This window comes from Zonotrichia albicollis, chromosome 21 (assembly GCF_047830755.1).
Source record: "Zonotrichia albicollis isolate bZonAlb1 chromosome 21, bZonAlb1.hap1, whole genome shotgun sequence".
Taxonomy (NCBI): Eukaryota; Metazoa; Chordata; class Aves; order Passeriformes; family Passerellidae; genus Zonotrichia; species Zonotrichia albicollis.
Genome location: NC_133839.1, coordinates 10205781 through 10229567, shown reverse-complemented (window position 1 = coordinate 10229567; position 23787 = coordinate 10205781). Strand labels below are relative to the sequence as shown.

Genomic DNA, 23787 nt, shown 5'->3' with positions numbered 1-23787 from the left:
GAAAAGCAATCTTCCCATTTGCACCAGAAAGAGGGAGCGTTTCAACAGTTAAACCCCTTCTCAACAGATTTATCCTCCAACAAAACCAGGCTTATCTCCAAATTAAGCCAGATATTTGAGCCCCAATAAAACAAACCAACGTGCCTGCCGCAGCGAGCCGCCTACCAAGTTGTCTTCTTATTTTCCTCCCCCAGACGCCGAGCGGGGCAGGGGCAGCCCCAGCCCGGCCCCCGGTGCCGCCGGTACCGGCAGCGCGGACCCTCCGCAGCCCGGCCCGGCCGCTCTCCAGGGCCAGCTGTACCTTTTGGCCATGGGCAGGATTGCTGCTCCCGGCTCCCTGGAGCAGAGCCCGGCGCTGGGAGTGCGCAGAGCCCGAGCAGGTAACGCTGGTGCAGCCGAAACTCCAGCGGAGCAAATCACTGCGGATGCACCGAGCCCAGACCCCCCCCGCGCTGCCTCCCCAAACAGTCCCGGAGATTTAAAATCCTGCAACACCACTCAAAAAAAAACTACCTTTAACTAATACTGAAAGCGCAGAAGAACGATTTTTTTTTTTTAATAAAAAAAAAAATTTAGAAGTTTATCTGAGAAAGATTAAAAAAAAAAAATCTCTGGAAAGAAAATAATAACCCACAAAGAGCTGCTCTGTTCCCATTGCCGAGGGGGAAAAAAAAAAAAAAAAGTCCTATCTGCAAGGCCACGGGGTAACAGGAAGAAAAGGGAACACACTCGGAGCCAATTTAATTGTATCTGCATGGTTAAAAAAAAAAAAAAAAAAAAAAAAAAGGGAAAAAAAAAAATTCTTCCAAGCGAGGAAGTTCGCGGTGCCTTCGCCTGGCCCGGAGCGAACACGAACGTACCTTGAGCAGCGGCCGCTGCCGAGGGGCTCCGGTGCCCCCGGTGCCCGCGGGAGGGGGAAAATAAAATATAGTATCAAGCGCTAGGTTTGTATCTGCTGGAGCTCGAGCTTTTACCAAGTCAAATCTCCCCGGCAGCGCACAGCATCTAAATGAATAGGCCGGATGCAGATTAACATTCAGGCTGCTCTCTGCAATGAATAGAGCCCTTTGATTAGGGACCTGAAGTAAATGCCAGTTTCAAACCGAAGCTTTAAAAACAGAGAAATATCAGTGCCAGAGGAATGCTCTCAGTGTTGGTACAAGACAGACTTTTGATGAGTCACTGCAATGCAAACAAAGATGGCAGAAATACTGTACTGTATGCTGATGAAATGCTTAGTGGTGCCACGGCAACTGAGACAGGTTTTAAATTTATAGTGCAGTTTTGCATATGAATTACGCTGTAAACTGCCTCCCCTGCCATCTAGTACATCCAGAGTGTCAAAGCATTTAAACTATTCCAAACAGTCTGCAGAGCTGGCACTGCTGCTGGTTAACTCCTGCGGCCAGGGGAAGGCAGGGAGCAGGGCTGGGGAGCATCTCCTGCATCCCCCCAGCACCCTGCTGTACCCCCTGCATCCCCACAGCATCCTGAGCATTCCCCTGCATCCCTCCAGCACCCTCCTGCATCCTCAGCATCCCCCCAGCATCCTCCTGCATCACCCCTGCATCCCCACAGCATCCTCCTGCATTACCCCCACATGCCCCCAGCATCCTCCTGCATCCCTCCTGCATCCTCTGCATCCCCTCATCAACCCCTGCATCCCCCCCAGCACCCTCCCACCTGGCCCAGCATCCCACCCCAAGGGCACCTGCCCAAAAGCACAGCTTTGGGAATGCCCAAATCTGCCCAAAATCAAGGTGCTCCTTGGGCAGCCACAGTCCTGTTTCCTGTCCCCCCCTCAGATCCACCCCCCCCAATACAAGAAAGCCTTTCAAATGCAGGAAAAATGTTTACCCCTTGGGGAAAGCTTCTTTCAGTCTGTGGCTGAATCCACTAAAAGCAAATCCATTTGCTTAAGTAATGAAATCCCAGTCACATTGTCTCCTGGATTCAGATTTTAAATTACCTTCGCATTTATTGAGCATGTTTGGTGCTTTTTTCTGGGAAAGAGGGTGGGGCCTCCCTTTGCTTATTTCTCCCTTGCCCAGAGCGTTTTTCCTTGTGCCACTGGCCTCGGGTTTGGTTCAGCTGCTGTGCTCTGATGGTCACACACAGTTAAAATCCCAGGGATGAGAGGTGAGGCCATGCCCAGAGCAGGAGAACTGCAGGGAGCACGGGGCTGGTGATGCTCCAGCCTGACCTTCCCTCCTGATCCTGCTCACAGCTGCACTTCCACACCCTCAGGGATATTTGCTGCATGAGGTTCAAGCCCAGGACAGGGAAGTGCTGCTCTCCCAGATTTGCCCCAAACTGCCCCAAACCCCACAGGACCTGCAGCCCCACAGAGCCTGGAGAGCCCCATGCTCCCATTCCCCGCTTTGGGAACGCTCACCACCCTCACCCAAATCCCTCAGGAGGTCACTGGAGTCCCAGCCTGGTGCTGCTGAGAGGGGACCAAGGTCACATCCCACGAGGAGATCAGAGGTGACACCACAACAACCAAGCTGAGAGCCCAAAACCTCTCCCAAGCACGACAGCACCCACCTGTGCAAATGGAACCTGCCCTGGCAAACAAAGATCAATTCTGGATCTGTGAAAATTACTGAGGAAAACCCGAGTTACAGAAAAAACATCACTGCTCAGGCACCTAAGGAAGCCTCATATGCTTCCATGAACATGGGTGGAGAAGGATTTCCTCCTCTTCCCTTCCAGGAAGAGCTCCCTCAGAGCAGGAGAAGACACCAGGGAGGCCTTGGATGGACCCAGCAGGGCAGGATGTGTGGGACCAGCCAAGGACAGCTCGGTAGCACACAACAAGCCAAACTTAAAATAAATATCAATTATTAATATTACTTACAATTTTGCTCCATAAACAAACAGGCTTGTCAGGAGCAACCCCTGTCTGCCCCTAAAAGCACCAAATTGGGCTGGTTTAGGGAATGTTTTAAGCCAGAGAGAAGCAACAAAGTGCCCCAGCATCCCAAATCTTTGGCAAAACTCAGATAAAACCTCTCAGGAGATGCTGCACACAATTGGTCCCTCCCAAAATGCAGCTCCCAGGGAAATGGGGGGGAATTAACAGTGCTTGGTTTAGAAGGAGCATCAAGGAACAGGAGCAAAGCCACACAAGGAAGCTGCAGAAGCCCAAACCACCCCAATAAACCATCAGCCAGGACTGCTGGAATATTCCCTTCTTCCTCCCTCTGCCCCTTCCTTTTTATGACCAGAATACACCAAAAAAGCCTCCCAAAACCCAACCCAAAACCACCAAAAACCCCAAATCGTGAAGAAATAAAATAAAACAGTCTTGAAAGCCCAGGAGAACCTGCTCAGCACCAAACCTCACATTCCCCAAAAACAACAGCAACAAAAAGCTACTGTGATTTGACAGCAAATGCAATAAAGCTTGATAATTTCTAACTTTAAAATTCCTCTATTAAATATGATCATTTTTCTTTTAAATAGAGCACCAGGAGACTTTTGAAGGGTTTGAAATGGCTTCAGCCCATCTGACACAGGAAGAGCTGCGCTGCAGGAGAAATGACCTTTGCAATTACAGATGTAAACTGGATTTTTCCAATCTCATCTCCCAAGCTGAGCTGTGTCCCAAGGTGCAGGAGCAGCCCCCAGCATGACCATCACCCCAAAAAAACGAGTTCTCTTTGGTCTGGAGTGTCCTACAGGTGACAGACCATCAACAGGGCATCTCCAAATGGGAAAACTTGCATAAAACTGGATTAAAACCAGACAAACATCCCCCACCTTGATCATTTTACATATGTGACCATTCAAGCAAAAACATCATTTTGTTTTCTGATGGCAGCCTCTTTCTCCAGGAGGATAATTTGTACATCTCCGCCTGATTTTTGTAAAGTCATAGCCTTTGTCACAAGATGTTCATAAAAAATGCAGCTGTTATTTGAGACAACTTCCAGGAGAGTTTGGGAATTCTCAGTTTCTGCATTCATCTGCTTTGGGGGAAAGAAAAAAAGCAGGTTTGCTCTTTTCCAAACTAATTCCCTGCTCTGAGGCCTGAAAGGTCAGGGCGAGGCGACAGCAACAAAGGGAAAAAGCATCGACCTAGAATGAGATGCTGCCATCAGAGCTCCCCCAGGAGTAATCAGAAATAATTAGATAATGTATTTAAATTGGCTTTTTTCTTTTCCTCAGCCAAACAACAGAGAGACTGGGTGGAGAATCATTCCCCCAAAACCCCCCAAAAATCCCCCAAAGTCCTGCAGCTCCCCAGGAAGGTGAGCTGGGACAGGGACAAAGGGACAGGGACCCTCTGGGGGTGGGAGACAAAGCAGCCAAAGGCTCCAACCCCCCCAGCCAAAGCCCCAGGAAAGAAAAGAGCTGAAAAGTCCTGCCCTTGAAGGCCCCAAAGGGTCAAAGGAAACTTCCCTTTCTTCTGTAAATGAGGAGAGAGGGGGGGAAAATCCCACCCTTGGATTTGAGGCTGGCAGGGGGTCCCCAAAGCCACCCAATCCCCCAGGCACAGCGGTGGCACCTGCCCTGCTCTCACTGCAGGCTTTGGGGGTTATTTCCCCATTTTTTAATGCAAAGGAAATGTAAAAACCCAGGGGAAAATATGCAACAGCTCACTGCAAACTCGGTGGCCAAGTGTCATTGCCCGAGCCCGGAGATGCTGTAATGCCTCAAATAAAATAGAGACTTCAATAAAATAGAGCTCAGTAAACTAAAGAGTTAAATGAAATAAACAGCCAAATAAAATGCACTTCAGGTCTAGGCTGAGCATATTCCCCCCCACCCCTGCATCACAGGCTGTGCCAGGGAGCCAAAAAGCCAAAATGCAAAGTCTGCACCCCCACCCCAACAACTGAGCATCCCCTTTTCCAGGTGAGAAAATCCAGGAGGGGAAGGGAGAGGGACTGGAGCACGGGTCTGGATTCCTGCACAGGGGGGAGAAAACAAGGTTAAGTTCAGTAATCAAATGGCAATGAGCCTCCTCTCCTGCAGCACTGGTATCTGCAGCTCCAAAGTATTTATTTTTGAAATGCTGCAAGTGGCAAGCGGCGCGGACAGACCCTATTTTTAGTGTAGCAGCCAGTGGCAATGGGTGAAAGAAGATTATTTCTGCCTTATTAAGAGCAGAAAGTGAATTTGCAAATATTACTCAGTAACACACGGGCAGCCCCCACGCAGCAGACACGCAGCACGGAGCCACCACGGCTCCAGAGCCCGCAAAGTTCACACAGAAAGTGCAGCCCCAGAGGCTGGGCAGGGGAAAATGGGGGGAAAAGGCGGAAAAGTGAATTAAAATCCTGCTGATGCTGCAGCTCAGGAGGTGTGGGCAGCCCCACTGCCAGGGGATGGGGACTGGGTGCTCAGTTTGGGACCCTGGCACTGCCCTGGGGGCTCTCCCTGGGGACCAAGCTCCGAACATCTCCTGTGGGGAGCTGGCACAGCCCTGAGGGGTCTCTGTGGATCCTGGCACAGGCACAGGGATGCCAGGACAGCCCTGAGGGGGTCCCTGCCCAGGGACCCTGGCACAGCCCCAAGCATCTCTCCATAGGGACCCTGGTACATTTTCGAGGGTCTCACCCCAATCCCCTGGCACAGGCCCGAGGGTCTCTTTGTGGAGACCCCAGAACAGCCCCAGGGACCCTCCCTGGTGCCCAGCACAGCTCTGAGGGTCTCTCCCCAGTACCCCAGCACAGTCCCAAGGGTCTCTTTGCAGGGACCCCAGCACAGCTCTGAGGGTCTCCCCCAGTACCCCAGCACAGCTCTGAGGGTCTCTCCCAGTCCCCTGCACAGCTCCAAGGGGTCTCTTTATAGGGACCCCATCACTGCTCCCAAGGTCTCTCCCAGTTCCCCATCACTGCCCCGGGGGTCTCTTTGCAGGGATCCCATCACAATCCCGAGGGTCTCTCCCACTCCCCCATCACAGTCCTGAGGGTCTCTCCCCAATCCCCCTGCACAACCCCGAGGGTCTCCCCCAATCCCCCATCACAGTCCCGAGGGGTCTCTCCCCAATCCCCCATCAAAATCCCGAGGGTCTCCCACAATCCTCCATCACTGCCCCGGGGGTCTCTTTGCAGGGATCCCATCACAATCCTGAGGGTCTCTCCCACTCCCCCATCACAGTCCTGAGGGTCTCTCCCCCAATCCCCCATCACAGCCCCGAGGGTCTCTCCCAATCCTCATCACAACCCCGAGGGTTTCTTTTCAGGGACCCCACCACAACCCCAAGGGTCTCCCCCACTCCCCCACCACAGTCCCCGGGGTCTCTTTGCAGGACCCTGCCCAGCCCCGTGTCCCTCCCCGGTGCCGGCGCAGCCCGGCTCTGTCCGTCTGTCCTGCTGCAAGGTGAGTCACCGTCCCCGGGAGCACCGCGGCTCCTCGAGGTCACCCACCCGGCAGCAGCTCCCAAAGTGCCGTCATTCAGCCAAGGCAAAGCGTGCTTTTGCCATTATTATTTAATTAGGCTTTTTTTTTTTTTTTCTTTCCCCCTTCCCTAACACTGATCCTAAGAGCTCTCAAAGCAAAGAGAAGCAAAAATAGAAAATGCAACATTTTAATTTTTTTTTTCCTCTCTCTCTCTCAGATTGCTGCAAGGGGAAGGGAGAAGGGAGAGAGACATGGCTAGAAAATACAATTATTCTGCAGAACGGAGTATTTTGCCATCTAATAAAAAGTCAAGACCCCGAGTAAGTTATGGCCACAGGAAAGCACAGAGCACCCCATCACCCTGCCTGCAGCATCCCATCACAAGCACTAATTCCCATCCGTAACACATCAAAAAAGACAAGTGCCATGCTGAATCCTATTCTCCTCACTCCTGGTACACAACAGCAGAGCTAGCAATATATAACATGCATGACTCAGTCCTAGCACCGTGCCACTACGGAACAGAAAGCTTTAAAATAAAGTAAATATCTTAAAAGGTCAATTAAAAAAAGCTTACAAAACATCAGACGCTGCTTCTCGCTAGAGCTCATTACCTAGTATGGTGGAGCTGCCTGTGTGTTTTTTTTTCTTGTGCAAGTTAGTCTGTGAGTCAGCATTAACACACATGAGAACATCAGGAATACTGCCTAGTTCTGATGCAATGGAGGTTGTAAAAAAAAAAAAAAAAAAAAGAAGAAGAAGAAGAAATCGCACTCGGTTTGGACAGGAGCCTGTAATTCAATTGCCTTTACTTTTCAATTACTGCATAGCCTACCCTGACCAACCTGCAGAGGGGAAGGAAACTTTGCTTACATCTCTGTCTTAAAATTAATGACTTTTACTTTTGGCTACAGCTTATTCTCCCTGCTTAAAAAAAAAAAAAGACATAGTATAATTAACCCTTCAAGGGCAGCTGAGCCCGTGCAGCAATTGGGATCTTTGTGGTTTTGCAGGAATTTCAGGGCTGCCAAAAAGTTCTGGTGAAGGGAGACATTTATGCATTAAACTTTTAATACTCAATAAAGCAAAGCTACAATTGCATCTGAGCTTGATCTTTAATGGAAAGAGAAGCTTGCAGACAAGGGGAGCTGGAGACTGCAGAAATTTAACTCTGCGCTTCTGGGCTCAGACAGGCAAATACGAGACTGCACAGGAGCTTCTTAAAAAATGAGGGGCTGGGTGATCCAGAAAAACCCCTGAGAAATCCAAAATTGGTGACACGAGGTGGCCACCCCAGCCTGACACCAATTTTGCCCAGACAGTGCTAAAAATCTGCTTTTGTTATATATTGCATTTACTGTTTGTAGCGCAGCAAAAAATTCCCTGTCTCCCATTTCCCTGGGGGACAAACCCCTCCAGAATGATCCCTGCTCCCAGGAGCATTGAGTACAGGACTTTTCATTTCTGCCTCCTCTCCTCCTGCAGCAAAACCCCTCACTGGGGGCACCACACTGCACCCAAAGCTTCAGAATCTGCCTATTTCTGCATCACACCCTAAACCACCCCCAGACAACGCTGCAGCCCAGAATATTGTATTATATATGCACTGCTGATGATTATAGATATGAAATGTTATAATATAGATGATGTATGATCGATATATTGGTTTTATATATGTATGTATTATATGCTAAACGATGTCCACCAACATCTGACAAGTTCTGAGCTGCTGGGAGACCCCCTAAAATTGGGGTTTCTTTAATCTCTGCAGCAGAGAGAGGTCAGAGGTTGGAGTGAGAAAGTCTCCCCAGTGCTCACAACCTAAGCAGGTCCCACACCAACAAACCCCCAAAAATATTAACATGTCTATCTAATTCATATGGACTCACAATCCAGTGAAACGCAAAAAATGCCAAACCCCAGTTTAGTTCGCTGGTTGTTTTCATGAGCAGACACAAACACTGCAAAACCCTTTCTTCTTTCCAAGTATAAATACTTATTAATGCTGATTAACCAACACAGAAGCCTCTAATATTAGAGATCAATCACTTCTGCAGCCTCTCCTGCAGGCAAGGGTCTGTCTCAAACCAGTATGAGCCTGGTGGGGTTATTTTTCCTTAAGCATGTGGGATACTTGAATACAGATGAATTGAGTTTTAAAGGAAAAAAAAACCCAAGCAGCAACTTCTGGGCCAAGTTCTTGTGTGCCAAACTTTTCAACTGCCACAGCACAGCTCGACAGTGTTTCAAAAGAATTTAAGCACTGTTTTGAATACTGCTGACAATCTTCCTCATCAAAATTTGTAATTTAAATACCTCAAATCTGAAAAGCACGCTCCCTGGGGCATGCTTCATTCTCCCTCCCCACCACCCACCCTCCCCAAGCCCCATTTGGAATAAAACCCATTGCTTTCTGTTATCTGGCAGGGTTTTCCTCCCCTTCTGCAGCCCCCCAGCATCCCAGAGGGATCCCAGCAGGGCAGCCCTGGATGGAGCCTCTGTGTGCACCCCAAAACACACAGCACCCTTCCCCTTCCACAGCTCTGCAGGCTGCTCTGCAGATAAAACCAGCCACTGGTTTACAGATAACATCAGTCACTGGTTTAGAGATAAAATCACCGATTTAGAGCTAAGTCCAATTAGTGATTTAGGGCTAACACCAGTTAGTGACTTAGGGCTAAAACCAGTTAGTGATTGAAAGCTAAAACTAGTTAGTGATTTAGGGCTAAAACCAGTGACTGATTTAGAATTAAAACCAGTGACTGATTTAGGGCTAAAACCAGTACCTGGTTTAGGGCTAAAGCCAGTTAGTGATTTAGAGTTAAAACCAGTAACTGATTTAGGGCTAAAACCAGTAACTGATTTAGGGCTAAAACCAGTAACTGATTCAGAGCTAAAACCAGTAACTGATTTAGAATTAAAACCAGTTGCTGATTTAGAATTAAATCCAGTGACTGATTTAGGGCTAAAACCAGTGCCTGGTTTAGGGCTAAAGCCAGTTAGTGATTTAGAATTAAAACCAGTGACCAATTTAAAGCTAAAACCAGTAACTGATTCAGGGCTAAAACCAGTAACTGATTTAGGGCTAAAACCAGTAACTGATTTAGGGCTAAAACCAGTTGCTGATTTAGAATTAAAACCAGTTACTGATTTAAAGCTCAAAGCAGGCTCTCCTGACTCCTACCCCCAGAAGGGGTTAATCCAAGGAGCCCCATTCCCACCCTCTGCTCTCCAGTGGCTGAGATGCTCCCTCAGACGTGTCAATAACCCCCCAAATAATTCCCTAACCCCAGAGGAGCAGCTGAAGGAATGCCTTGGGGTGGCAGAAGCTCCATTTTGGCAGGATTTGTGTTTAAGATTCCCTCCCATGGCTGCAAAGCACCTTGAAAGGTCGGCGAGCGCTTTCATATTCTCGCATCCATCGCCGGCGCTGCCGCAGACGGAACGGATTGACCTAGACAAGAACTGCAAGAGCCTCGCTGAAATAATCCATCAGCAGCCCTCAGCTGCAGCCTCCTTTGTCATGGGAACGCTGGGGAATCTCACCTACCTACTGCAGCCGAGAGGGGCTGGAGAGCCTTTAAATCCCAGCCCTGCTCTCCTGGGATGCAACCAGAGCCGGCACGCAGCGCCGATCCCTCCATGTTCCAGAGCCTGTGCCCATTACCCAACTCATTAAAGACAGTGATACTTTGTAACACACTCTAATCTTTAATATTCATAGCTTGCTTCATTTGCATATCATGCCATAAATAGTTGGAGCAGAGGTAAAACACAAAGCGCTCCACTTGCATTTCTAATTACGCCTAAAATCAAATGTAAATCACAACACAGCCAAGACACAGAAAATATTAAATTTGCTGGCTCTCAGTTAAAAATTTTTAAACACACACCCCCCCCACCCTCCCCAATCATGCTCACAAACCCAATTATTTTTAAAAAGAAAAATCAAAGGGGCTCACGCTGCTTGTTTTCAAAGAGGAGCTGACACATCCCAGCCCCAGCCCTGGTGAGGGACTCAGCCCATCTCCCCAAAACCACCCCAAAAACCTGCCCTGCCCTTCCCACAGGGCTGGGCTGCAGCTGCCCATTTAACCTTGCTCTCTGGAGGAACATCAGGAGCCTTTTGCTTCAGGGTGCCTGGGAAAGCTGATCTCAGGCAAAGGAGCCAAATTTGAAACATCAGCTCAAATCTGAACTTGTGCTAATTGGGCTGGCTGGAGGTCAGGGCTTTGGGTTTGGGAGAGGGAAGGAGAAAGCCCTGGGGCTGGGAGCTGTTCAGTCCCCAATTTTAATGAAATGAGGGAAGTTTTGGGGTGCTGGCACTCAGCAGCTCCGTGTCCAGAAGGAAACAAACAATTCCTGCTCACAATGTACCAAAAGCAGGCAGAGGCAGCACAGGCTGTTCCTCTCTGCTGTGTTTTCTCCTGGAACATGGAAGGGCCCTCAGAGGCAGGACAATGGGGCACCAGTCCTGTGGAAAAGGCTCAGGACCCCCATTCCACCCCTGCCAGGGGAAGGTTTGGCATCAGTGAGCCCTGTGCTCTCTCAAATATCCCAATATCAGCCCTGTTTATGGCAGCTGCAGCAAATTCACCTGCTTTCCCCAAAAAGGATCCTGGGGAATGGTGTGGGGCTGGCAGAGGCTCGTGGGACCTCAGTCCAACCACCACAGCCCTGGAGGATTGGTCCACAACAACACCCAATTTATCAGCTTTTAGGGAAAAGCAACAACACCCAATTTATCAGCTTTTAGAGGAAAGCAACAACACCCAATTTATCAGATATTGGGGAAAAGGAACAACACCCAATTCATAAGCTTTTAGGGAAAAGCGTGGCATCAGTCAAGGCTGCACCCCTGGGGCAAACAGGGCTGAGGTGTTTTCACCTGCACAGATGAACTGACCCCACTTCCCCCAGCTCACAGAGACACCAGAAGACTTTATACCTGCAAAGCACCTCGATATTCACGGGTAAAAATTGTTATTAGTGCATTCCTGCCATATTCTGCTCCTACTTGTAAGCTGCTTTTCCAGGGTTCCTAAATCCCATCACTGAATGGGTCCAGGGTTCCCCAATTCTTGCCCTCCCCTGGTGCTGCAGCTCATCCTGTCCCTTTCCAGACTCAACTCCAGCTCAGCAATTACACTGCATCAGTTCTAAGAAAGAGTTAAAAGATTTTTTCCTGCCATATCAAGTTCCAAAGGATTCCAGAGACATCATTAAATTTAACCCCAAAAGGTGAGCAACCGCCCCGTGCCCCCAGCCTGCACCCAGGGAGAAGTGAAAGCGAGCAGCTCACAGCCTGCAAAGCTTTTCTGCTCTTCTTATGTACCCTGGCATCTTGCCCAGACCTATTTTTAAGCCCATTTACTAGAAATCCCACAAATTAAAGGAAATACGGATAATGTTGTAAGAATCCTTTGGGCCAAATAAAAGCTACACATAATTTTCCTTGTGCATCAAGAGTAAGATCCTTAACCACAAAAACCAGATTTCCCCAAAGCTCTTTTGCAACAGCGAGAGAGAATCTTGTTTTGTAAAAAGTTGCTTTGATTCACTCCTGGATTACAGGGAGCTCCGCTGCCTCCCGGCCAAACCCAGGAGTGATTCCTGTTATGAAACACAAGAGGTGTTAGAACACAAATAAATTCAACATCTCCAGCTCTGGAACAGGGACTGCAAGGACAGCAAGGCACAGAGTGCAGTGGGGAGAGGCTGCAGGATGGTTTTTGGGGTTTTTTTCCCTTTGCAGAGGAGATTTGGGTGGGTTTATCCCCCAGATTCTGTGCACTGTTGTGTTCACAGTGGGTTTATCCCCCAGTTTCTGTGCACTGTTGTGTTCACAGTGGGTTTATCCCCCAGTTTCTATGCACTCAGGGCTCATTGTGTTGGAAAATTTCCAGCCTGCAGGCAGGACAGAGCCTGTCCTCCATCCCCTGTCCCCATTCCCAGTGCCACCTGCACCCCCAGGATGGGGACAGGCTGGTGCCAATGTGAGATGTGCATCACCCAGGGAAGGGTCTCCTCAGCATCTCCCCGGGGATTTCTTGAAAAACAGGGATTTTATACAAAAATAAATCGATCTCTGCTTGAATAATGACAGTGGGGTCAGCAGGAAATAAAGGAGCATCCACCTGCTGCAGGGCTTTGGGAAGAGCTGAGTTTTATGCAGCATCCACGATTTTAACTTTAAATAAACTCCACTGACAGCTCTTGTACTGGGGTAAGATTAAAAAGAAACCAACCACTAGATCCATGTTTGACTAAAACTCATCAGACAAGCAGAAACAGCCCCAAAACACAGCAAGTCAAAGCAGAATTTGTGGTTAGTCCTGGCACAGAGGGAATGAGGGCAAGGTGCTTCCTTTCCCCATCCAACCTCACTGTCCTTCATCCTCACCACTGGCTTAAAATGTCTTCCTCACAAACATTCCAGCTTCCTTTTAAAAAAGGAAAATAATTATGCTGGGGAATAACCACTTGTCTCCTACAAGCACACAGATATGAACAGTTAAACACACAACTTTGGGAACTTTGCCAAGATTTATATGTTTTGCATGGAAAGCAAATGTTGGTGTTTTTTTTTTCCCCTGCCTGGGAAAATATTTAAGTGCTAAGTTTATGGAGCCAAGTCCATTTATTCCTGGTTTAGGCTGCTGCTCAGACAGAACTGAATTAGTGATTTAAGCAGTGCTGGGGGATGCAGAGCCGGCCCCAGCCAGAGCCCCCAGCCCAGAGCTGTGCTGGCACATGGATCTGGGAATTCCAACAAATCCCAGACAGGGTTTTACCCATGGCACAGGATGGCAGGAGTGGCCACCCTTCCCTGGAGCCCCCCAGGAACCCACCAGTCCCACCAGCTCATTGCTGTGGCGCTTTTTGATGCAGTAAAAGTCTTTTCATGGTGATGCCCTTAGAAACAGCAACACTTGATTTGCATTTTCCTGGCCCAATTTACCAAATCCCTGCCTGCAGATGCAAACTCCTCCCTGTGATCCCAGCTCAGAGCAGCTCCCAGCTCCATCAGTGTGCTGGGACCAGTCCCATGAGCCAAAGCAGCAGTGAGCAGCAGTCCTGTCCCATCCCTGGAAGTGTCCAAGGCCAGGATGGACAGGGCTTGGAGCAGCCTGGGACAGTGGGAAGGGAATGGAATAGGATGAGCTTTAAGGTCCTTGTCAAAAAAAATCATTTAGCAATTGTATAAAACCCCGAGATCCACTCTGTCCCAAGCCTCAGCCACTTGCTCACACCTCAAGACCCCTTCACAAGGCCCTCCAGCTTTTTGCAGCAAGCCAGCCAGTGATTTTTGCCTCTGTATTCCCGTTTATTTGTGTATTTTTGCAAATCTTTCTGGCCAGTTAAACCAGAACCGTGGCGATTGCGAAATCAGGAAATTTGCTGCAACGCTCTGTAACTCTTGCAAGGCAATTAGCCAAAGCCTCACACAAATAAGCTTTTTTGCCACACCATTCTAACCACCAAGCATTAACCCATTTTCTTAGGAAACAACATCTGCTGAAACAACTTCCTAATCTAGCAGCAGGCATGGAAAAAACCCAGTGCAGTCTCCCTAGTGCAGATTTGCACTGCTCAGAGGGTTCTGACCAGACCCAGCCTCCTCTCACAGACCCTCTCCCTGGAAGATTTATTCCCTGGGGCAGGAAAAGTGTTCAGGGCAAAGGTTTTCCTGCAGCACTTCCATGTTTTAAGGACAGAGATGGTGGTGGAGCAGCCTGGGGGCTTTGGAGCAGGATTTGCATCCCTGAACCCCTGAAATCCTTGGAGATACAGGAGCTGCACCCTACAGCTGCAGGGACAAATCAAAGCCCACAGGTGTCATTTGTAAAAATAAATAAACTACTGAGCAATAAAGCAACAGATTCCATTTCCTATCCTGGAATTACACAGCTTTTTTTTCCTGGGAAATTTGGAACATAGAGCCAAAATCAGGCTCCGTGATTCGCCCTAGGAAAAACAGAAACCACACTGCATCCTCCTCCTCACCCCAGCCTGAAACAGCAGCCACACTTCTGAGCCATTTGTTTGAACTCATTTCCTCCCTTACTCTCTGCCCCAGCTTTCTCCACCATCCCAAAAGCCAATAAAATAAAATAAAAAGCTTCCTTTTGGGAACACACTGGTAATAATATTGCTCCCATCTGTTGGTAAGTCTGAGGACCTGCACGGGGAGCAAAGAGGCTGCAAAGCTGAAAGGGAGTCAAGTGTTTGCATGGTTTTAGTGAGAATGAAATCCAGCTTTAAACACAGTAAATCGGAGACTATTCTGAATCACCTCTTGAATTTTTTAATGCTACTCCTGGGAGCACTGAAGGTAAATATGTTAATTTGACTTCAATCATGGTGCAGGGAAAAAAAAAAAAAAAAAAGCAGCACACTGTATTAGTTTAGGGTACCAAGTCTTAAAACTATTCATGCATTTCTGCATATTTTATACTCAGCAAATAAAGTTCCAAGGTTCTATAAGGAGGCTGCAAAATTATTCTGAGTAAGCAATAATGAGCTGTGCATTATATAAGGCTGATACTAATGGTAATCTATTATTAAAATTTGAGAGTTGTAGCAGCTCCATAGGAGTCCAAGAGCAGGTTTTGCTGCCTGGGAAGGGAGAGCAGCACCTGGAGCAGGGAGCTTGGCCAGGTTTTAGGGGACCCAGGGCCTTGGGATCATCTGTGCCATGGCTAATGAACTTTTCCACAAGTCCCTGTCCCACTGCAGCATCCTGAGCCCCAGCGTGTCCCATCCCCTGCCTGAGCGTAACACACCTCCCAAAATGCATTAAAAAATTACCAGGGCTCATTTTTAATTGTCAGGTTTGTGTATCTCAGGTGTCCCCAGAGCCAGGCTGACCTTGATGCCAGCCCCACCTGGGCTGCAGGTGACACCCAGGGAGCTTTTCCTGCCTGTCCCCTCTGCCAAATCCCCTCCAGGGCCTCCAAAGAGCACCAGGGTGGGAGCATGGACTGAAATCTCTATGGAAGAGGCACAGCCCAGCACCCTGGGCCACTGGAAGGTTCCCTGCCCTTGGAACAGGGTTGGAACAAAACAGGCTTTAAGGTCTCTTCCAAACCAAATTCCATGGTTTTAGAATGCTCAGCCAGTTCAAGCCAAGCTTTGCTTGGTGCTGGTTTGAGCTGGACTTGCTCTGCCCCTCTCCTGCCCCATTCCTCCCTGGAGATGGATCCTTCCAGGATCCATCCCAGCCAGAGCTGAGGATTTTAAGGACAAATAATCATCTCCTGGAACAGCACCTCTCTGCATTGCTGTGAGAGAAACAAACAGCAAAAAGCCCAGAGTTTGGCTCCTTTTCCTCCTTCCTACATCTTTTGGTGAGAATTGAAGCAGTCTCTGGAGGCTGCAAATGTGGATCTGGAGAGCTCACACAGAAATAGGCACAGCAGGGAGGGACCAGGACATGTCCATGTTTAACCTGCACAGAACTCAGGGATCCTGAGCACACCTGGGAACGTGGTGGTGTCACCCCATCACCTGCCCCATGGGGGAATATCCTCCCTTGGTTGTGCATGAAATGCAAAATTCCATTTCTGCCTGTGTTGCAGAGAGCAGCCAAGCTCCTTTTTCCCCAGTGAAACTCTGCAGTAAGTGCAGATCCCAAAGGCAACGTTCTGCCCAAACCAGAGGATAACAAAGCAAAATAATTCCAGGAGAAACAAACTTAGTCTGAGCCCTCTCTGCACCGAGCAGGATCTCAGACAGCAACGAGCCCTTTGCTCTCTCTCCACGCTGAAAAAGGGAAGGAAAGCAGACAGAGCAGGTCAGACTGGCTGGGAGTTCCTGGCATCCACCTGCTCTGTGCCTGTCCCTGCAGCACTGAAGGGGTTAACAGCCCCTGGGGGATGAAACAGGAGCTGGAGTCACTCACCCAGGCACGGCTGCCTGTGAATGAAGTTGCCTTGGAGATGCAGCCAAAAGCAATGACCAGATATTAACTTTTCACCAGGGGCTGCCAAGGCAGGCAGGGTTGTGAGAGCAGCAGGACACAGCGCCCAGCCAGGCTGGAACATCGGGGGGAGGCAACAGGAGGGACCCCTGATCCCCCCCAGAGCAGCAAAACTTTGTGTTTGCTCAAGGAACAGGAGAAACCTCCCCTTGCAAAGCCAAGCTGGCCAGAAAACCCAGCTCTGGCACCTTCTGGAGTGGGCAATGAATGTCCATCAGCAGGATGATGCCTTCCCTTGGTTTAATTTTAAAGTTGGTATTAAAGATAGCAGCTCATTGCTATTAAAGATACCAAGCTCCTTAATTCCTTCTGTAATCAGCCTCATAAGCAGAAAAAGCAGCACGGGCACCTTACCCAATGCAGCTGAAATGAGACATCATGACACAAAACCATCGAGGAGGAGCTCAGGGGCTGGGCTGGGGCAGGATCACACCCCTGCCTAAGCCAGCACTTCCTCTGCACCTCCAAGGGCAGCTTTGGAGCTGGGTGAGTGTTATGAACAAAAATTCAGTTAATATTTTTTGCAGAGACCGACCTGACGGCGTCCCTGCAACTCCCTCTCACAAAAAAATATTAACTGAATTTTTGTTCATAACAGTGAGCAGCAAGCAGAGGCTGCTGTGCCTCCCGGGGCAGCCTCACACAGGGAAACTCAGCTTTAACTTTGCCAACCTCAGCTCAGAGCTCCCTTTTGTGCCTCCCGAAGGTGCTCAGCCACTTCCCAAGGGGACAGTGTGAGCAGGACAGGGGTGACCAAAAAGGTGGCAGGAGGAAGAGCATCCACTCATTTCCATGGGTGAAACCACCTCACCTGCACCTCACCTCACCTCACCAAGGAAAAACAAACACCTTTCAACCACCACAAGGCTCCTTCTGCACGGGATCAATCAGAGCAGCACCCTCCAGCCTGCCCTGGGGAACACACAGCGCCAATGCACACACCCCAAAAACCCTGATTTCAACCCAAAACGCAGCCCCTGCAGGGGATGGTGCTCTGCAGGCCCTGTGTGAGCTGCACTGTGTCTCACATGGCTTGCACACAAAGCCCAGCCCCACCAGCAGGGATGAACGGGTGCTGAAGCCACACAGGGACATCACAGACCCACAAAAATGAAATAAAATGGACATTTTCCCATCAGAGCAAGCATTTCCTTCCTTGCACACAAAGCCCAGCCCCACCAGCTGGGATGAACGGGTGCTGAAGCCACACTTGGGGCTGTCAGGGACATCACAGGCCCAGGAAGATGAAATAAAATGGACATCTTCCCATCAGAGCAAACACTTCCTTCCCATCCACACGGCAGCCCCTTGGTATTTTTTCCCTGAAGGAAAAACAGAAGATGCTTTCCATAAGCAGACGATTTCAGCAGCTAATTTTACCATCACTTATGGTCGACTTTATGACTAAGATTTCATGCTGACTATATTAATCCTGTCAAATTTCAGAGTGAGAGAGAAATGATACTGTATATTTTATGGCTGCAATAACTTCTAAGCCATTAGACATGCATGCTGACATGAAAGTAATCAAATTGATTTTTTCCTATTACAATGAAGAACTTTGTATGAGCAAATAGTCTTTCTGGCACAGGAATGAAACTCCAAGAAGCCTGTGCTCACTCAGGAAATTAGGAAATTGCCACGAGCCATCGTTCAGAAATTCGAGTTTTCTGCTTACTCACATTTTATTGTCACCAAAGCTGAAAGGGACACGTTAGCCAACCAAAGGATCGACAAAAGCCAACGCCAGGGATAATCAGAGGGGTTTGAAGCCCTGTTAAATACTGCAGAAGCTGCAGTTAAATGTTTTCCCAGCATTAAAGGCTCCCCTGTGCCTTTTTTAACCTCTTCAGACACGTTTTTCCCCTCACAGCCAACTGGCCACTCCTGCAGGTGTTGGGTGGGCAAGGTAAAATGGACCAGGGTAGATTCCTCAATTGAAAACCCCCAAAATTCCAATTGAAAACCCCCAAAATTCCAATTGAAAACCCCCAAAATTCCAATTGAAAACCCCAAAACTCCAATTGAAAACCGCCAAAATTCCAATCGAAAACCCCCAAAACTCCAATTGAAAACCCTCAAAATTCCATTTGAAAACCCCCAACATTCCAATTGAAAAACCCCAAAATTCCAATTGAAACCCCCAATATTCCAATTGAAAACAACCCAAAATTCCAATTGAAAACCCCCAACATTCCAATCAAAGACCCCCAAAATTCCAACTGAAAACCCCCAAAATTCCAATCGAAAACCCCCAAAATTCCAATTGAAAACCTCCAAAATTCCAATTGAAAATCCCCAAAATTCCAACTGAAAACCCCCAAAATTCCAATCTGAAACCCCCAAAATTCCAATTTAAACCCCCAAATTCCAATTGAAACCCCCAAAATTCCAATTGAAGACCCCCAAAATTCCAATTGAAAACTGCCAAAACTCCAATAGAAAACCGCCAAAATTCCAATTGAAAACCCCCAAAATTCCAATTTAAACCCCCAAAATTCCAATTGAAAACCCCCAAAATTCCAATTGAAAACCCCAAAATTCCAACTGAAAACCCCAAAATTCCAACTGAAAACCCCAAAATTCCAATTGAAAACCCTCAAAAATTCCAATTGAAAACCCGCAAAATTCCAAATGAAAACCCCCAAAATTCCAATTGAAACCCCCAAAATTCCAACTGAAAACCCCAAAATTCCAATTTAAAACCCCCAAAATTCCAATTGAAAACCCTCAAAATTCCAATTGAAAACCCCCGACATTCCAATCGAAAACCCCCAACATTCCAATTTAAACCCCCAAAATTCCAATTTAAGACCCCCAAAATTCCAATCGAAAACCCCCAAAATTCCAATTGAAAAACCCCAAAATTCCAATTGAAAACCCCCAAAATTCCAATCGAAAACCCCCAAAACTCCAATTGAAACCCCCCAAAATTCCAATTGAAAACCCCCAAAATTCCAATTGAAAACCCTCAAAATTCCAATTGAAAACCGCCAAAATTCCAATTGAAAACCCCCAAAACTCCAATTGAAAACCGCCAAAACTCCAACTGAAAACCCCCAAAATTCCAATCGAAAACCGCCAAAATTCCAATTGAAAACCCCCAAAATTCCAATCGAAAACCCCCAAAATTCCAATTGAAACCCCCAAAATTCCAATTGAAAACCCCAAAACTCCAATTGAAAACCGCCAAAATTCCAATCGAAAACCCCCAAAACTCCAATTGAAAACCCTCAAAATTCCATTTGAAAACCCCCAACATTCCAATTGAAAAACCCCAAAATTCCAATTGAAACCCCCAATATTCCAATTGAAAACAACCCAAAATTCCAATTGAAAACCCCCAACATTCCAATCAAAGACCCCCAAAATTCCAACTGAAAACCCCCAAAATTCCAATCGAAAACCCCCAAAATTCCAATTGAAAACCTCCAAAATTCCAATTGAAAATCCCCAAAATTCCAACTGAAAACCCCCAAAATTCCAATCTGAAACCCCCAAAATTCCAATTTAAACCCCCAAATTCCAATTGAAACCCCCAAAATTCCAATTGAAGACCCCCAAAATTCCAATTGAAAACTGCCAAAACTCCAGTAGAAAACCGCCAAAATTCCAATTGAAAACCCCCAAAATTCCAATTTAAACCCCCAAAATTCCAATTGAAAACCCCCAAAATTCCAATTGAAAACCCCAAAATTCCAACTGAAAACCCCAAAATTCCAACTGAAAACCCCAAAATTCCAATTGAAAACCCTCAAAAATTCCAATTGAAAACCCGCAAAATTCCAAATGAAAACCCCCAAAATTCCAATTGAAACCCCCAAAATTCCAACTGAAAACCCCAAAATTCCAATTTAAAACCCCCAAAATTCCAATTGAAAACCCTCAAAATTCCAATTGAAAACCCCCGACATTCCAATCGAAAACCCCCAACATTCCAATTTAAACCCCCAAAATTCCAATTTAAGACCCCCAAAATTCCAATCGAAAACCCCCAAAATTCCAATTGAAAAACCCCAAAATTCCAATTGAAAACCCCCAAAATTCCAATCGAAAACCCCCAAAACTCCAATTGAAACCCCCCAAAATTCCAATTGAAAACCCCCAAAATTCCAATTGAAAACCCTCAAAATTCCAATTGAAAACCGCCAAAATTCCAATTGAAAACCCCCAAAACTCCAATTGAAAACCGCCAAAACTCCAACTGAAAACCCCCAAAATTCCAATCGAAAACCGCCAAAATTCCAATTGAAAACCGCCAAAATTCCAATTGAAATCCTCAAAATTCCCTATTGAAAACCCCCAAAATTCCAATTGAAAACCGCCAAAACTCCAATAGAAAACCGCCAAAACTCCAATAGAAAACCCCCAAAATTCCAATTGAAAACCCCCAACATTCCAATTGAAACCCCCAAAATTCCAATTGAAAACCCCCAAAATTCCAATTGAAAAGCCCAAAACTCCAATTGAAAACCCCCAAAATTCCAATTGAAACCCCCCAAAATTCCAATTTAAACCCCCAAAATTCCAATTGAAAACACCCAAAATTCCAATTGAAAACACCCAAAATTCCAATTGAAAACTCCCAACATTCCAATTGAAAACACCCAACATTCCAATTGAAAACCCCCAAAATTCCAATTGAAAACCCCCAAAATTCCAATTGAAAACCCCCAAAATTCCAATTGTAAACCCCCAACATTCCAATTGAAAACGCCCAAAATTCCAATTGAAAACCACCAAAACTCCAATAGAAAACCGCCAAAATTCCAATTGAAAACCCCCAAAATTCCAATTGAAAACCTCCAAAATTCCAATTGAAAATCCCCAAAATTCCAACTGAAAACCCCCAAAATTCCAATCTGAAACCCTCAAAATTCCAATTGAAAACCCCCAAAATTCCAAATTAAACCCCCAAAATTCCAATTGAAAACCCCCAACATTCCAATTAAAAACCCCCAAAATTCCAATTGAAAACCCTCAAAATTCCAATTGAAAACCCCCAAAATTCCAATTGAAAACCCCTAGACCCACCCTGCATGCCAAGCCCTAGAGAAAGCCAGGCCCAAGCAGCAGACAAGGGGCAGGGCAGGGGCTGTGCCAGCCACTAAATTCCACTTAGTGCTTCGTTGAGCGTTTCAACACCAACTCGTCTCTGCACTTCTGCTCTGCCCGCCTAAAATTCCAATTGAAAACCCCCAAAATTCCAATTGAAAACCCGCAAAATTCCAATTGAAAACCCGCAAAATTCCAATTGAAAACCCCCAAAATTCCAATTGAAAAACCCCTAGACCCACCCTGCGTGCCAGGCCCAAGCAGCAGACAAGAGGCAGGGCAGGGGCTGTGCCAGCCGGGCCCTGCAGGGATGGGCAGCAGGGCACACCTGCCAGGTGAAATCCCTGTGGAAACCTGTTTGCTTCCCCTGCTGCGTGAGAACACGCTGGGTGTGAGAGGGCAGGATCAGAGAGGCTCAACAGCTCCAAAGAGTCAGCAAGCAGAAGCAATTAAGGGCAGATAACACAAATAATGCAGGAGACTCACCCGACACCCTGAGGGCACAGCCAAGGCTCCTCTGCAGCCAGCAAAGTGCACGATTTTCTTTTCTTTTTTTTTTTTTTTTTTTTTTTTTGTGGAATATTGGTATCAATCATTAAATAATGTCAGATCTTTCAGACCAAGTCATCTGCACGAAAAAAGCTGGCAGAAGGACGTGCTAGAGCTGTCTGAATGCTCAAAGAGATAGGGGTGTGTATGTATATATATATTTATATACATATATGTATCTATGTCTTGGGTTAGCAAAATAATTACAGTTTTAACATGGATTTATTTCAAATTAAAATGCTTTGGTGGCTCTCTATCAATAGCATTTAGTTCTGGTTAAGTTTTCTTTTGGTATTTTTTAAGCAAAAAAGAATTTAGAAATACAAAACCATAAAACCACAACTACACGGATCGCCTCAACCGAGACTTGCAAAACACCAATTTTAGAGAATTCCAATTTTAGTGAATTCCAGTTTCAGTGAATTCCAGTTTCAGTGAATTCCAACTTCAGTGAATCCCTTTTCCTTCCACACCAGACATTTGTAAAATCATCAAAGCTGCCATGGACAGGGAACCTTCCACTAGACCAGGTTGCTCCACCCAACGTGGCCTTAAAGAAAAACAAAGTTGGGTGTTTTGTTGTTGTTTTGGGGCTCGTTATTATTTGGGGTTTGGGGCTCATTATTATTTGCAGTTTGGGGCTCGTTATTATTTGGGGTTTTTTTAAGTTACAAAGCCAACAAGCGTAAGAAAGTTTAAAGTAAGTTTTAAGTTGTACAAGCGAAGCTCTCCCAACAAAACCCAACCCAAAGCTCACCCCAGCCCACTGAGCTCATTAACCAGCACCAACCCAAGGTCCTTCTGCTGCCCCTGAGGTTCAGGAGGATCCCAGAACATTCCAGAACAAGCCTGACTGGGGATGTGACGCCCAGAGGAGGACGAGCAGCGAGCCACAAACCCTCCACCACCCCAGCAGGAACCAGCAAATCCTTCCAAGCCAACCCCAAACGAGATCCTGCCCCAAAGTCCTTCCCCACGGCGAAGGTAGAGCCTCCCAGGAGGGGCAGAGAACAATATCCATGAGTTTCTCATGACCTTCCCGAGATTGCCATGACAACACCGCTGCCACCCTCCAAACATGGATATATTCATTTGCGCTGGTGTGATTGAGAATAATTAGAGTGAGATTCCCTGAGCCAGGGAGTCACAGCTCTGGCAGCAGAGCCCAAGTTTCAAGGGAAGCAGCCTCAAATTTAAATGTAAAAAAGAAAACCGACAACACTCCTCGGAGCCGCGTGACCTAATTCATTATAAAGAATGTCAGTTAGCAAACCTTTTAAATAAAACATTAAGCTAGAGGTAATTTGAAGCCTTGTGGATTTTGTTTTACTCAATTATTTTCTAATGCTTCAACTTCAAGAATAAATATGCAGGAATCAAAAAAAAAAAGAAAAAAAAAAGGAATACTAAGGGTTTCATTTAATTCTTTTTTCAAAAGAAATGAAGACATTCATACTAAACCAAAATACCCTCAACCAAGCTGGATTTTTAATTAAAACTTTTATGTCCTACAAGATTCTTCAAGGTTATAATATCTGCTCCCACATCATGAGGCAGCATCACGCTCACACAAGGGCAAGCCCAACATCCACGTTGGAACAACCTGTGCTATGCATTGCTGTACCTTATTTCCAGGACATCCACTCACAAATTAAACCAGGCTGGAATGCTATTTCCTCCCTGCCCCATAATTTCCATAACCACTTGCAATTTTCCCTCTGTTGGGAAGGGTTTCCCTGCAGCAGGCTGAGGCAGGGGATGATCACGCTGGCCTCTGCTTTGGTTTTATTAATGCCTGGTGCTAAGAGCAGGGCTGGATGAGGCAGGTGGGGATGGAAAACCTGCAG

The 23787-nt window shown here is 46.9% G+C and overlaps 1 protein-coding gene across 12 annotated transcripts in view; it reads right to left on the bottom strand.

The window, feature by feature from the left end:
• The window catches only part of NACC2 (NACC family member 2), a 52765-nt gene that overhangs the window by 15058 nt on the left and 13920 nt on the right, over positions 1-23787 (bottom strand). Inside the window, exons 1-2 of one of the 12 annotated variants that reach the window (XM_074556509.1) lie at positions 1858-1987; positions 861-1048 (exon numbers count right to left, since the gene is read on the bottom strand). The exons of 2 other annotated variants lie outside the window; for them this stretch is intronic. The gene's annotated coding sequence lies outside the window, so the exon portion shown is untranslated. Of the gene's footprint in view, positions 1-144; positions 524-860; positions 1157-1857; positions 1992-6931; positions 7075-9736; positions 9882-9904; positions 9928-23787 lie in introns of those variants that run through there. 9 more of the 12 variants (XM_074556521.1, XM_074556518.1, XM_074556516.1 and 6 more) reach the window with 9 other exon arrangements.